Genomic DNA, 12,087 nt, shown 5'->3' with positions numbered 1-12,087 from the left:
GTAGGCAAAGTTGTTTTTTAGCTACCACTAAATTTCCTAATAGGACAAGAAAGAGACAAAAACAGAGAGAGATACTGAGAAGGGAGATGGTGCAAAGCGAGTGCTTTTCCTTTGGATTTGAGCTCTGTATATAAGTAGCTCAAGGAAAATGTCACCTATTTCTAATTAAAGTAATTATACCTCCAGAAAGTTTGATTTGGCAAGAAATATTAGCATTCGAATTCCTTACAACTTTTCTTCTAAGCCTCCTTAAATCTCTTTCCTTTGCAGTAAGAGTTCCTGGCTTGCCAGCTCTCCATGAATCTTGTGAGACTTGAGTTTTGTTCTTGGCATTGGAATGGCAAAATACATTCTACTACTTCTAATTGTGAGAGCAAGAAGAATCTTGCCAGGGCACTCTAAATACAAGGCAATTATGTATGAACAGCAATTTCTGAGGACACAGATGCACAAGTGTAAGCCAATATCTCTCTTCTGAGAAGTGCGTCAGAGGGAAACAGGAGCATGGAAAGGGTTTGCTGAAATCATAATGAGCAAAGCCCTGTAAAATAGCTACTTTGATTCTTTTAGACTGGCTGGCTGCCTAGGGGGTGACCTGGGGCAGTTTCAGAAGCAAAGAAAAAGGGATTTGAGTCAAAAGTTGGTGAAGGGGACAAGAGGGAAAATGGTTCTGTATTTCTCAGGCTAAATTGTGAAGACTTTCAGAAACCAAGGGCTGGTTGCATATGCTTATGTTTAATTTTAATATGCAGGAGTGGCACAATTGCTTATAATACCATATGTGACATTTCAATTTAACTTTTTTCATTGATTTTTGACTTACAATATTATTTTCACCCACACTAACAAATGTGACAATCTGTCAGTTCTAAGAATGGGTATAAAAATATTTTGACCCATATTCAGTCTTAAATAAATTTATTAAAAAGCTCTTGATATTCCTCAGATATGCATGTCAGGGACAACTGATTTTAATTTGTCTTTTTGAAGTCTTCTTAGAACATTCATTAAATAAGACAGGGGCTGCAAAAATTCATACACCAAGGATTTTCTGTGTGACAAGTTTCTTGAAGACTAAGTATTACATGATTCTTAAAAACATTCACTCCCAGATGATCTCAATTTGCTTACATTTGGAAAGAAAAGTATATGCATTTGATTCAAATATAGAATAATGTTGAAATCTTCCAGTTGCCAATACATAAAGTCAGAAATGTACAGTCAGTAGAAAAAAGACAAAAAAAGTCACTTTAAAATGCAATGCTGGTCATTTTAAAAAAAGAAACAGCATATCCAATTTAATATAAATGAAAATATCCATGCTGTGTAGATAGTGCTGATTATTTTCATTATCTGGTCAGTAGTAGAAAGAGAATCATGATGAGAAATGTATGGGAGAGTTACAATTTTCAGCACATTTTTAGTTCTATTTCATCTTAGCAAAAAGCAATAAATGAGAAGTTGTGCTGCCTATGCTGAAGTTTTCAGAAGTAGATTCATGATGAATAGTGCTGTGGTGTGGATGCTCGATATGGCACCCAGACCTCCTCCCATCCTGCTGCCATTGACCTCATTTGGGCTCCCGTTATTTCCTAAGGACACTGCAAGTTCCTCGTTTCTGCCCAGGCACATCTTCCAAAACCACTGAAAATTAACTAGATTTCCCACTTCCTCCATTCTCCACTTCCAGTGGGTTATGGGTTGAATTATATCTCCCCAAAGAGATGTTGAAGCACTAACTGCTAGAACCTATGAATTTGACCTTATCTGCAAATAGGGTCTGTCTTAGTCCATTCATGCAAAATAGCAAAATAAACAAAACTGGATAATTTTATAAACAGAAATTGATTGCTCACAGTTCTGGAGACTGGGAAGTCCAAAATCAAGATTCCCTTTCTGGTAGGGACCCATTCCTCATAGATGGTGCCTTCTATGTGTGCCCACATGGCACAAGGAGTGAACAAGTGCCCTCAGGCCTTTTTTATGGGCCACTGATTCAATTCATGAGGTGGGGAGTCCTCCTGACCCATCACCTCCCAAAGGTCCCACCTCTTAATACCATCACCATGGGGGTTAGGTTTCACATAGGTATTGGGGGGAACATAAACATTCAGACCACAGCAGGGTCTTTGCAGATGGTCAGTTAAGAGGAAATCGTTAGGGTGGGCACAGTCATCCAATATGACTTAATAAAACATGTCCCCCTAAAAAGGGAAAATTTGGACACAGCCACAGAGACACACACACAGAGAATAGCATGTGAGGATTGCAGTTACACTGCCACTGGAACTGCAGGCAGCCGGGAGAGAGGCCCAGCACAGATCGTTCCCTGGCACCTTCAGGGGGAGCACGACCCTGCTCGCACCTTGACATTGGACTTCTGGCCTCCAGGACTATGACAATAAACTCCTGTGTTTAAGCCCCTTCGTTGGTAGCACTTTGCTACAGCAGTCCTAGCAAACTAATACACAGCCCCCCATTTATTCGAATTTGCTGCCAGAATTGACTTTCTAAAGCTCTGTATGATTTTACCACTGCCCTGGTGAAACGCCTTTGATGGCTCTCCATCACCTCCATGCCCAGGGTGAGATTAGACACTGGTAGGTGCTCGTAATTATTTGTTGAAAAAATTATAAACAACCAAATTAACTACCAACCATGTTAAGGCAAATTACCTCATTCAAAGCATGAAAGAAAATACCATCTGGCCTCAGTCTGCTTTTCCAGACTTCTTCATTCCCATTCTGTCACATGTATCATACCTTACTCTCACATTTGGCTCCTAGCAACACATTTGAAACACCAAGTTCCTGCGTTTAACTGAGGTATTTTCGGGCATTCATTTTGCACTATTGTCTCAGCCCTGGCTGCTTCTCCAAATTTTAACAGGTCAGAACACTACCCATTGTTTGACCCCTTGCATGCACCCTCAAGCACTTTTTTTTTTTTTGAGGCGAAGTCTCACCCTGTCGCCCGTCCTGGAATGCAATGGTGTGATCTCGGCTCACTGCAACCTCTGCCTCCCGAGTTCACTCCATTCTCCTGCTTCAGCCTCCTGAGTAGCCACCACCACACCTAGCTAATTTTTGTATTTTTAGTAGAGACGGGGTTTCACCATGTTAGCCAGCCTGGTCTCGAACTCCTGACCTCGTGATCCACCTGCCTCGGCCTCCCAAAGTGCTGGGATTACAGGCGTGAGCCGCCGCATCTGGCCCCTGAAGCACTTTTGTGAGTTGTTTTTAGGCCATTTATATACTTCTTTGAAGTTTAAATATCTGGGAACTAATTTTACATTTACAATTAAATAATTCATTATTTAAGGGCTAGATTGCATTTCATTCGGATGAACACCTCACATCGCATGAGTGAAAGTCATCCCCAGAGTGGACATTCAACATGCTTTTGAAATTACATGAGATTACTTTAAAATGAATGAGACCTGTTCAAACGTGGCTCTTGGAGCATCTTTGACAATTTTACAGGAAAAAGGAGATCTGATGACGGAATTGGAAGTTGGAGTGCCAGGGCCAAAGAGTGCACGGGCAGCCCTACGGAGCTGGAAACGGCAAGACAAGGGCGTCTCCACAGAGCCTCCAGAAGGAACGCGGCCTTGTGGACACCTCAATCTTAGTTGTGTAAAACTCACCTCAGAATTGGGACCTCCAGAGCTACAGCGAAGTTAATTTGTGTGGTTGCAAGTATCTAAGTTGTGGTAATTTTTGTTGCAGCAGCAATTGGAAACTAATACAGAACTAGAAGTATTACTATTGAAGACACCAGCACTTTCCAGAATGTTTTCTGGGAATTCAAAATCTTGTGAAATGCTATGGGAAAACGGGTACTATAGTCACATACTTTTTGGCAAATGTCGCACATCCTTCTTAAAGATTCAAGATTCAAATAATCATATTAGGCTCCCAATAGGTTGAAAGAATCTGTTTAGCCCAGCACTTAGCAAAAGTATTCAACCATGTAATCACCTTCACTACCATCACACGTGCACACACACACACGCACACACACACACACACACACACCGTCATACATCACCTATTAACATCCCACAGAAACACATTTGGGAAATTCTAATGTGAGCTAGTTAGATCATTATAAAGTGTGTCCACAACTGCTGTGTCAGAGATCTTTCCTTAGGATACCTTCAAATAACAAAGTCCAAAATCGAAATGTCTAGTTTTCAAATTTGAGCTTACCTCGATTCATGTCTCATTCACTGTGAACATACCTACCAACAGCTAATAAAAAGCATGTGACATTCTAAATAATAAAAGTATTTTAATTCAAAATCCCAGTGCTTTAGATATTTAAGAATTTTAGGTAGTCAAGTGTTAAATTGTTGTATTCTAGTGACAGCGTCAAGAATTCCTACTTTACTTTAGTGACTTACGTAAGGAGCTTCACAGACGCTCATGACATCATTTCCGCTCTCCTTTTGATTCTGTAGTATGTAGTACCTATGGATGAATGGAGATTAGCTGGGAGGAGATATGTCCCAAGCAAAAGAAATTGAATGTTCTAGCATTTGTGTGTAGCTTCATAAGGCTCTCCAGCCACTTGTAATAAATCCCCCGGTTTTTCCATAGCTGAATGTTCTGATTCTAAATAATCACAAACAAGAAGACAAAAGATTATCTGGAGCACCTAATGAGGTTGTTATCCTATTTTACTTTAGCTGGAGATGTATTATCTGATATCCATGGTTCCTGTACGATATGATTGTTGATTAGTTCATTTGTTGTATTAATCAGTATGTATTGCTACAGTGGTGAGGTCAACAACATCAACAACAAAAACCGCTATCCTTGCCCTCATAAATCTTCGACTCTGGCAGGGTCAAGGGGCAGAGAAGCCACAGAATAAACTGTTGCTGGTCATTTAATTACCAGCTGTCATTCAAGGATGAGCTGATCTCTAGGGGTCAGGTCACAAAGAAAGGATCCAAATACAGCAGTTTCCAGGAAAGAAAGTTTATGAGGATACATAACCTTGCTTGTTTCAGAAAACAGGGATGCTCTCCAGACTTCATATTATAAAATACATCAGGTGTGCATACGGTTTTTCAGAACTTGGGTTTTAAAAGAGTTATTAACAATGTATTAATGAAAGAAACACACATAATGAAACACACAGTAAAATTATGGGTAATCATCAAAAAGCAAAATGCAGTATATTGATTCTAATTACCTGGGCTGAGATTCGAGTTTGGAGAGTGAGATATTCATCTTGAGTGCAAAATTTAAGGGGTTACCAAAAAAACTCAGTAATCAGGATAAATAATATTGTAATGCCACATCTTAAAAATAAGATCAATGGCAAAAAACTGTGATAAACAACAATATCAAAGTTTTAAGCAAGACAGCATCATCATCACAGATATTTCCTTTAGTCTTGGGTCCAGCATGGCTTAGCACAGCCCTGGTGACCATCCTCCAGCAGGCCTGGTGTACTGGCTGAGATCTGTTTGTTCAACCAAATTCTGTCTTCACCCTTTTCCAACTTGTTTTGTGCCCTGGGAGGCTGACCTTTAACGACTTGCATTAATGGTCTTCCTTTCTCTCAGACTTCTCTGTTAGGCGTAACCAATGGGAAATTTAGGCAGATTGTCAGAGGACACAACAATAATGAGATTGGACTATTTATTCCCAGACTCCTTTCCTACTGAGTAATGGACCGGTAGTGGGGCTCTGCCAAAAGCCACAGATTCTCTTCAGCATCCCTCTCCCACAGCTGTGATCCTTTGAGTCTAGGAGTGGTGATGGCTTTCTGCTGCTACCAGGAGGCTTCAGTATCCCCTCTGGGTTCCCACAGCTCTGCCCATACCTCTGTAAATACGCTTTCCATTCAACTCTCCTTCAAAATCCTGTTTGCACAGGCCAAATATTCCCTGATGGAACCCAACAGCCCTGGGGCAAGCCAGGTCTCATGCGATGCCCAAGCACAAACCATGACTAGGGCAATGTCTGCTGCACGTCATAGTTATGAGCTTAGTTTGATGAGGCTCTGTCCTAAAGGCAATGCTTCCAGATGATCCCCCGAGTTTTGCCCTGGCCACTTTGCCCTCATAGGACTTACTGCTGTCCAAATCTGGCAAACTGTTTCACATATGGTGAGCAAGTTTTAATGTTTGTTAAGACTAGACAAAATATTTGCATAATTAATTACACCAAAAGATATTGGCAAATATATAATGAATCCACACAATACATTTATTTATTTCATGGTTCAGCCATCCTATCAATATTTCCCTTAATTGATAAGATGGCTGAACCATGAAATAAATAAATAAATATATCTTGTGGATTCATTATATTAGTTTCCAATATTTCTAGGCTAGTTTGAAAAAAAATTGTTAAAAAAAAAATCCTGGGGGATCGTGTTGGCTCACATCTGTAATCCCAGCACTTTCAGAGGCTGCAGTGAGAGAGGACTGCTCGAGCCCAGGCATTTGAGATCGGTCTGGGCAACTTAGTGAGACCTCCATCACTATGAAAAAGTACAAAAATTAGCCGGGTGTGGTGTCATGCACTTTTAATCGTAGCGACTCAGAAAGTGAGGTGGGAGGATGGACCGCTTGAGCCCGGAGGTCGAGACTGCAGTGAGCCATTATTGTGCCACTGCACTCAGTCTGGACGACAGAGCAAGACCCTGTTTTAAAAAAACAAAAAAAACACAAAATCCCTGACTGGTTGGGTAATCAGATGTATGATGGGACTCTAACATGGACTCTGGGCTGAGCTGACATCAAAGGAATGATTCATATGGCTGCAATGGTTTTCATCTTGGAAACTATGTATTTTTCACATTAATAGCAATGAAAATAATGTGCAAAACAGTTTATGTGTTCTGACCTAAAATATTTGCCTAATATTCCAATTTTTTTGCATGTGGATCATAAAATTTGGTTAGTGTGATTTCTTCATATACCAGTAATAATTCAGGCATGATTATATTAATTTTTCTTATTTTCTAAATTTTAGTGAATGCTGCTTCTTATTTCAATTTTTTATTTTTAAATATACATTTATAATTACAATTCTTAATCATCAGGAAATAGACTATATTTTGTTCTAATAGACTGAAAATATGAAAGAGCAATAAAAGGCAGATATTTGGATATATTTATAAAAAGTATTAATTTTCACCAAAATATTAGAGAAAATTGATAGGAGTAATAATCTACACTTATTCTTTATGATAAAAGTTAATTGACATATACAAATTTGCTTGTTTCAAGGCAGAGCATATTATAACAACAATGTAATTTCTACTTTTCATATGTTGATTTGTCATGAATTGATATAAAATTATTTGAGATCCTCAGAAGGACAGTGCTGTATACATGGAAATTAGATAATTTATGATATTTTGATCATAAAATATATTATGTTCCACTTATTTGTATTCAATCACATTTCTAATCTCATCTCACTCAGGTCATAATATATTTGGGTTTACATTGGGTAGTGGGGATATGAGGGAAACGTAACTTATTAAAATCTTCTCTATATTCTTTATCTCTTTTAACTATTGGAAGTTTCAGAGCTTCATGAAAGACACTAATATTGACACTAATTTTTAGATACTATGCAAATATCTTTTATGAAATCAAATGTTTTGGATCAACATTTTATTCCTCACATTTATATTATTGCTAGAATTTTGCAAATTTACAATATAAATTCGCACTAAATTGGAGCTCTGAGCCTTCAAAAGCATTCAGACAACTCAAATTCTAAATCCCTCTAAAATAAAATAAGAGAAGGCACAGGCAAAAATGGAATCAATTTAATTTTTCCTGTTGAGATAGATCAGTCAGGATGTGATGAAATCAATCCAATTCTGGAAGCCACAGAAGCACTGCACTAAAAGCAAACACTTTTTTATGTGTTCCTGAGCTTTCATTTGAAAGAGCAAAGGAGTTTAATTAAATGTGGATTGAGACTCCCATCCACAAAATCAAACCCATGTGATGATAGATATAAGTAGCTATCCAGCTCTAAGACCACACATTTAATCCATCTCTACTTTTTGGCTGCCAGAAAATGCATAAATAAATACATCTCTACCCTTAACATCTACTTAGTGCTTTACTTTTTGACTGCAATAGCAAATCAGATGATGGAAAACATAACCAAATATGTCATGGTTGAGAGGCCTCCATCTCTTCTGGGCCCCCTTTCGCCCTCCGCTGAAAGATTAGTAAACACAATGTACACATGTTTGTACTCACCAAGATCCATGTGAGTGTAGCTCTCTCCAGGCTGTTACTTCACTGGCCATATATTTTCAATGTAAATTAGGATGCCTACTGAAACGGATTGAAAAGAAAATTCGTAAGATCAATTTCACAGGCCAAAGGAGAGCAAACTAATAATATGGATCTTCAAACAATAGTGAACATAAAACAGCAAGGATGTCAGGCAATTGACCACAAAAGTGCATATTCGGGGTGACCTTGGGTCTATTTGCATAGGCTGCCTTGTTACTGTAATCACGTTTTCTTTTGTTCTAGTGGTTTTTGGGTTCCGCCAAAATTCTAAACCGTGCAGATTATGGAAAACTCTCTACTATGTGCCTTTATTTAAAAATTGCCTTAGTGTAACAAGTGTGACAGTTAATCACCTCAATGTCACACACTCACTGCAGTTGTCACACTCTGAGGCTCGCTGCTGCATGACAGACGTTCTGACGTGCCACCAGCCGCAATGGCCAGACGCCTGAGGAGAGTAGTGGCCAGGGCACATATATCTTCCTTTGTTTTGTAATCCCATCTGATCACATTCCCAGAAACAGACATTGGCCATAAGGCATAGAACAGTGATCACAGGAATTTACTTTGGAGTCATATGCCTCCGGATTTGAAAACAGACAGTACTATTTTCTCCCTTCATAGCTGGGCAAGTCACTGAGCACCACTAAGCTTCATTTTTCTCACCTGTAAATGGAAACTAGTGGGAATGGTCCCTCCCCACAGGGCTATTGCAAGGATTACATTAAATAGTATATGCAGGTAGCCTAGCAAATTGTCTAGTGCTATATAAATGGTAGCTGTTTTCAATAAGCAGCTGTAAAGTTTGTTTTTCTGCATTTCGTCTTTGCTTCCAGTCAATATTCTACACCGTTCACTGACTCTCCTGCTTTCCCATCTGCATCCCACAGTGTAAGAATAGAGGTGCACAAAGCCCACTGTGTCCTTCTCCTGCTTCAGCTCCCATCAGCCCCTCATCCACTCTATCATCCAGGCCCACTGATCTTTTCCCAGTCCACACCATTGACCTCTTTTCAATCCACATTTTTGCATTTGCTACTCTGTCCACTATATGAGAACCCTAGTTCAATGTCTAGGGTGATATTTATGTGTCACCTCTTCTTCACACTAGGGTTCTTCATTCTCTGCATTCCAGTCAGCCTCTGTAGCATTGATCTTACATTATAATTATGGCCTAGTTACTTTGTTCACCAGATGACACTGAATGGAGATCAACAAACATCTCTGGATTTTTGATCTTTTAATTTTCTTGTTCTTATCCTGACACTCTGAAAATCATATTACAGGAGTTCAATAAATGTTTGTTGAATAAAAGTTTGGGCACCCATAAAACTGAAATGGGAAATGGCCATATTATGCAATTGCATGCAACAGGTGTTCATGCATTATACACGCACAGGCAGTCCCTGCCCTCTAGATGCTGCATGTCTTAGTGGAGGCATGAACATGTCAACAAACATTGCAGTATGACATGCAGTAAAGAGGCTGCATGAGAACCCCGGGGGGAGCCTCCATGACAGGATCATTTATTTCAATATAAAAAGATTTTTAAAGGCATTCTGAAAGAGTCGAAACTTGTGCTTCAAAAGAACATCTCTAGAGCATTATCATTATTCTTTATTTTCAAATTTCAAGTATAGCAAATTTCAAACATATGATCGGTAAGGATATCTATGAACTTCTAACATTAATAAGCAACTTATAGAGATTATTAGTCTAACGTAACAATTTCAAATAGTTCATATTAATAACATATTCTTAGCACTAAAACTAAATTGACCATAACTGTTAACTCTGATAATTCAGAAAGCACTTTGGAATGCTGCAGTGATTCAAGGTCACTGTGAAATTATCTGCTAATACATAAAATGGTTATTGGAATATTCCATTGTTTGAATTACCTACAAGCAAGCATTTACTGAAACAGCTAGAATTTTGCCTCCCTGTACGTAGAAGGACTATATATTTGGTACTCAAAAGACCATTTGTTGTTATAAATAACACAATAAAAAAAACTTACTCTTATTCCTTCTCTTTCTCTTCTCCAGATTTCAGACTACAATTTTATAGAACTAGAGGCATAGACATGACGAATTTCTGCAAAATTAGAGACATGACCATTTCATTAAATTTTATCAGATTATTTTAAAATTTTAATCAGGTTAACACTGAATTAATAGATGAAAAAATGTCAAGTTAGGCACTAAGGTGGTGGATAAACTGAAATGGAGTATTGTAATTCAGTCTTTGCTTGTATAACTCTTGCTTAATTAGCAATTCCGTGAGGACCGTTTTATACTGAAATGTCATTCATCTATGGAGAAAACCTAATTCTTAAACTTTTTTTTTTTAGCATTTTTTTCTGTCTACTGGTTCCATTCAACAAATTTTCACAATTCATCTTCTCTTGGAGCTCATTTTTTTCTAAAAGTTTTGGAGCCGATTACACAGAGAGTAGTTTATTCCAAATTCTTATTCTACAATCTCTTTGCTAATATCTGTAGCAATATTTAGGGTCAACAAATCATGAAGCATTAAGTTGAAACCTCACTTACAATGTCCTTTATAGTTTTGATGTTTGTATTATGCATTATGCAGAACTTATTTTTGTATACATATATTAGTCAAATATATTATAGATAAATTGGTCACCAAGATGAAAGTGAGGTACATGAAAAATAAACTAAGGACATTCCAGATCACTATACATAAACTTGCTTCTTTCAACTTGCCTTTTATAGAACTGGCATTGCTGTCTTCCTGCTCTACAATAAATGTGGTCATCCTTATAAGCATATTTCAGGATTCATCAGGAATGGAGATTTTATATATATGATTACACAGCAGATAAAAATATTTAATGTCACACAAAATGGATTTATTTCACTCCACTTAATGTCAACTCTTTCAAGAAAAACAACATCCAGAACCAAGCATGAACACAAACAAGCAGAGGGCACCAGCTTCTGCGGCTTTGTTCCGGGGACTCCTGGCAGACGCCTGGGTATCTGCAGCCCTCTGATTATAGGCACACGCTTCCAAAAGCAGCTGGGGACAAAAATAAGTCCTCATTCTGAGTGAATACAAAAAGGGCTCTTCTAAAAACATTCAGTTTACAATACATAGTACTCTGGCTAAAATAGCATCACTCTTTTTATACTCTCATTCTCATAAAAGTGAAGACAATAGTTGGAAAATACACAGGAGCAAGCTTTGATTCTCATTTATTATGTTAATTTGCTTCAGGAGAAGTGAGGTGAAAGCAAGCCCTCTTTTTCTTGTCTATATGTTTTGTTTACATCTGATAAGGTAAAATAATAAGTTTTGTATTTCTTATATAGGTAATGTATTCACATGGTTTGAAAATCAAAACAGCATATAAAAAATATATATGGAAAATAACCACATTTGTGAGTTTCTTTGTATACTTTAGTGTTTATATATACAGATATAAATATATATCATTTTTCTAGTTTCTTAGCAAAAGGTTGCATACTGCAAAGCTTGTTCTACACCTTTGTGCATTATACCTGTTTATTCATTAATTATTTGGAGGGTTAGGAAGATATGAGCTATAAGCTTCATGCCTTTTTTAAAAAAACAAAAGTTCTTAAATGGAATTATAATATTTTAGGCTAAAGGTGAAAAAAGAAGTTAAATCCCCTGCTCTAAGATCTTCAGTGAATGTTATAGCCACAAATCAAAAGATGATAGTTTCAAGCTCATATTACAAAATATTATTCATTCTTTGCATAAAAGGTAAGCACACACTGATAGTTGTGTATCAGTGTAGTAACTGT

This window comes from Symphalangus syndactylus, chromosome 4 (genome assembly GCF_028878055.3).
Source record: "Symphalangus syndactylus isolate Jambi chromosome 4, NHGRI_mSymSyn1-v2.1_pri, whole genome shotgun sequence".
Classification (NCBI taxonomy): Eukaryota; Metazoa; Chordata; class Mammalia; order Primates; family Hylobatidae; genus Symphalangus; species Symphalangus syndactylus.
The sequence above is the reverse complement of the archived record's forward strand: the minus strand, read 5'-3'. Positions refer to the sequence as shown.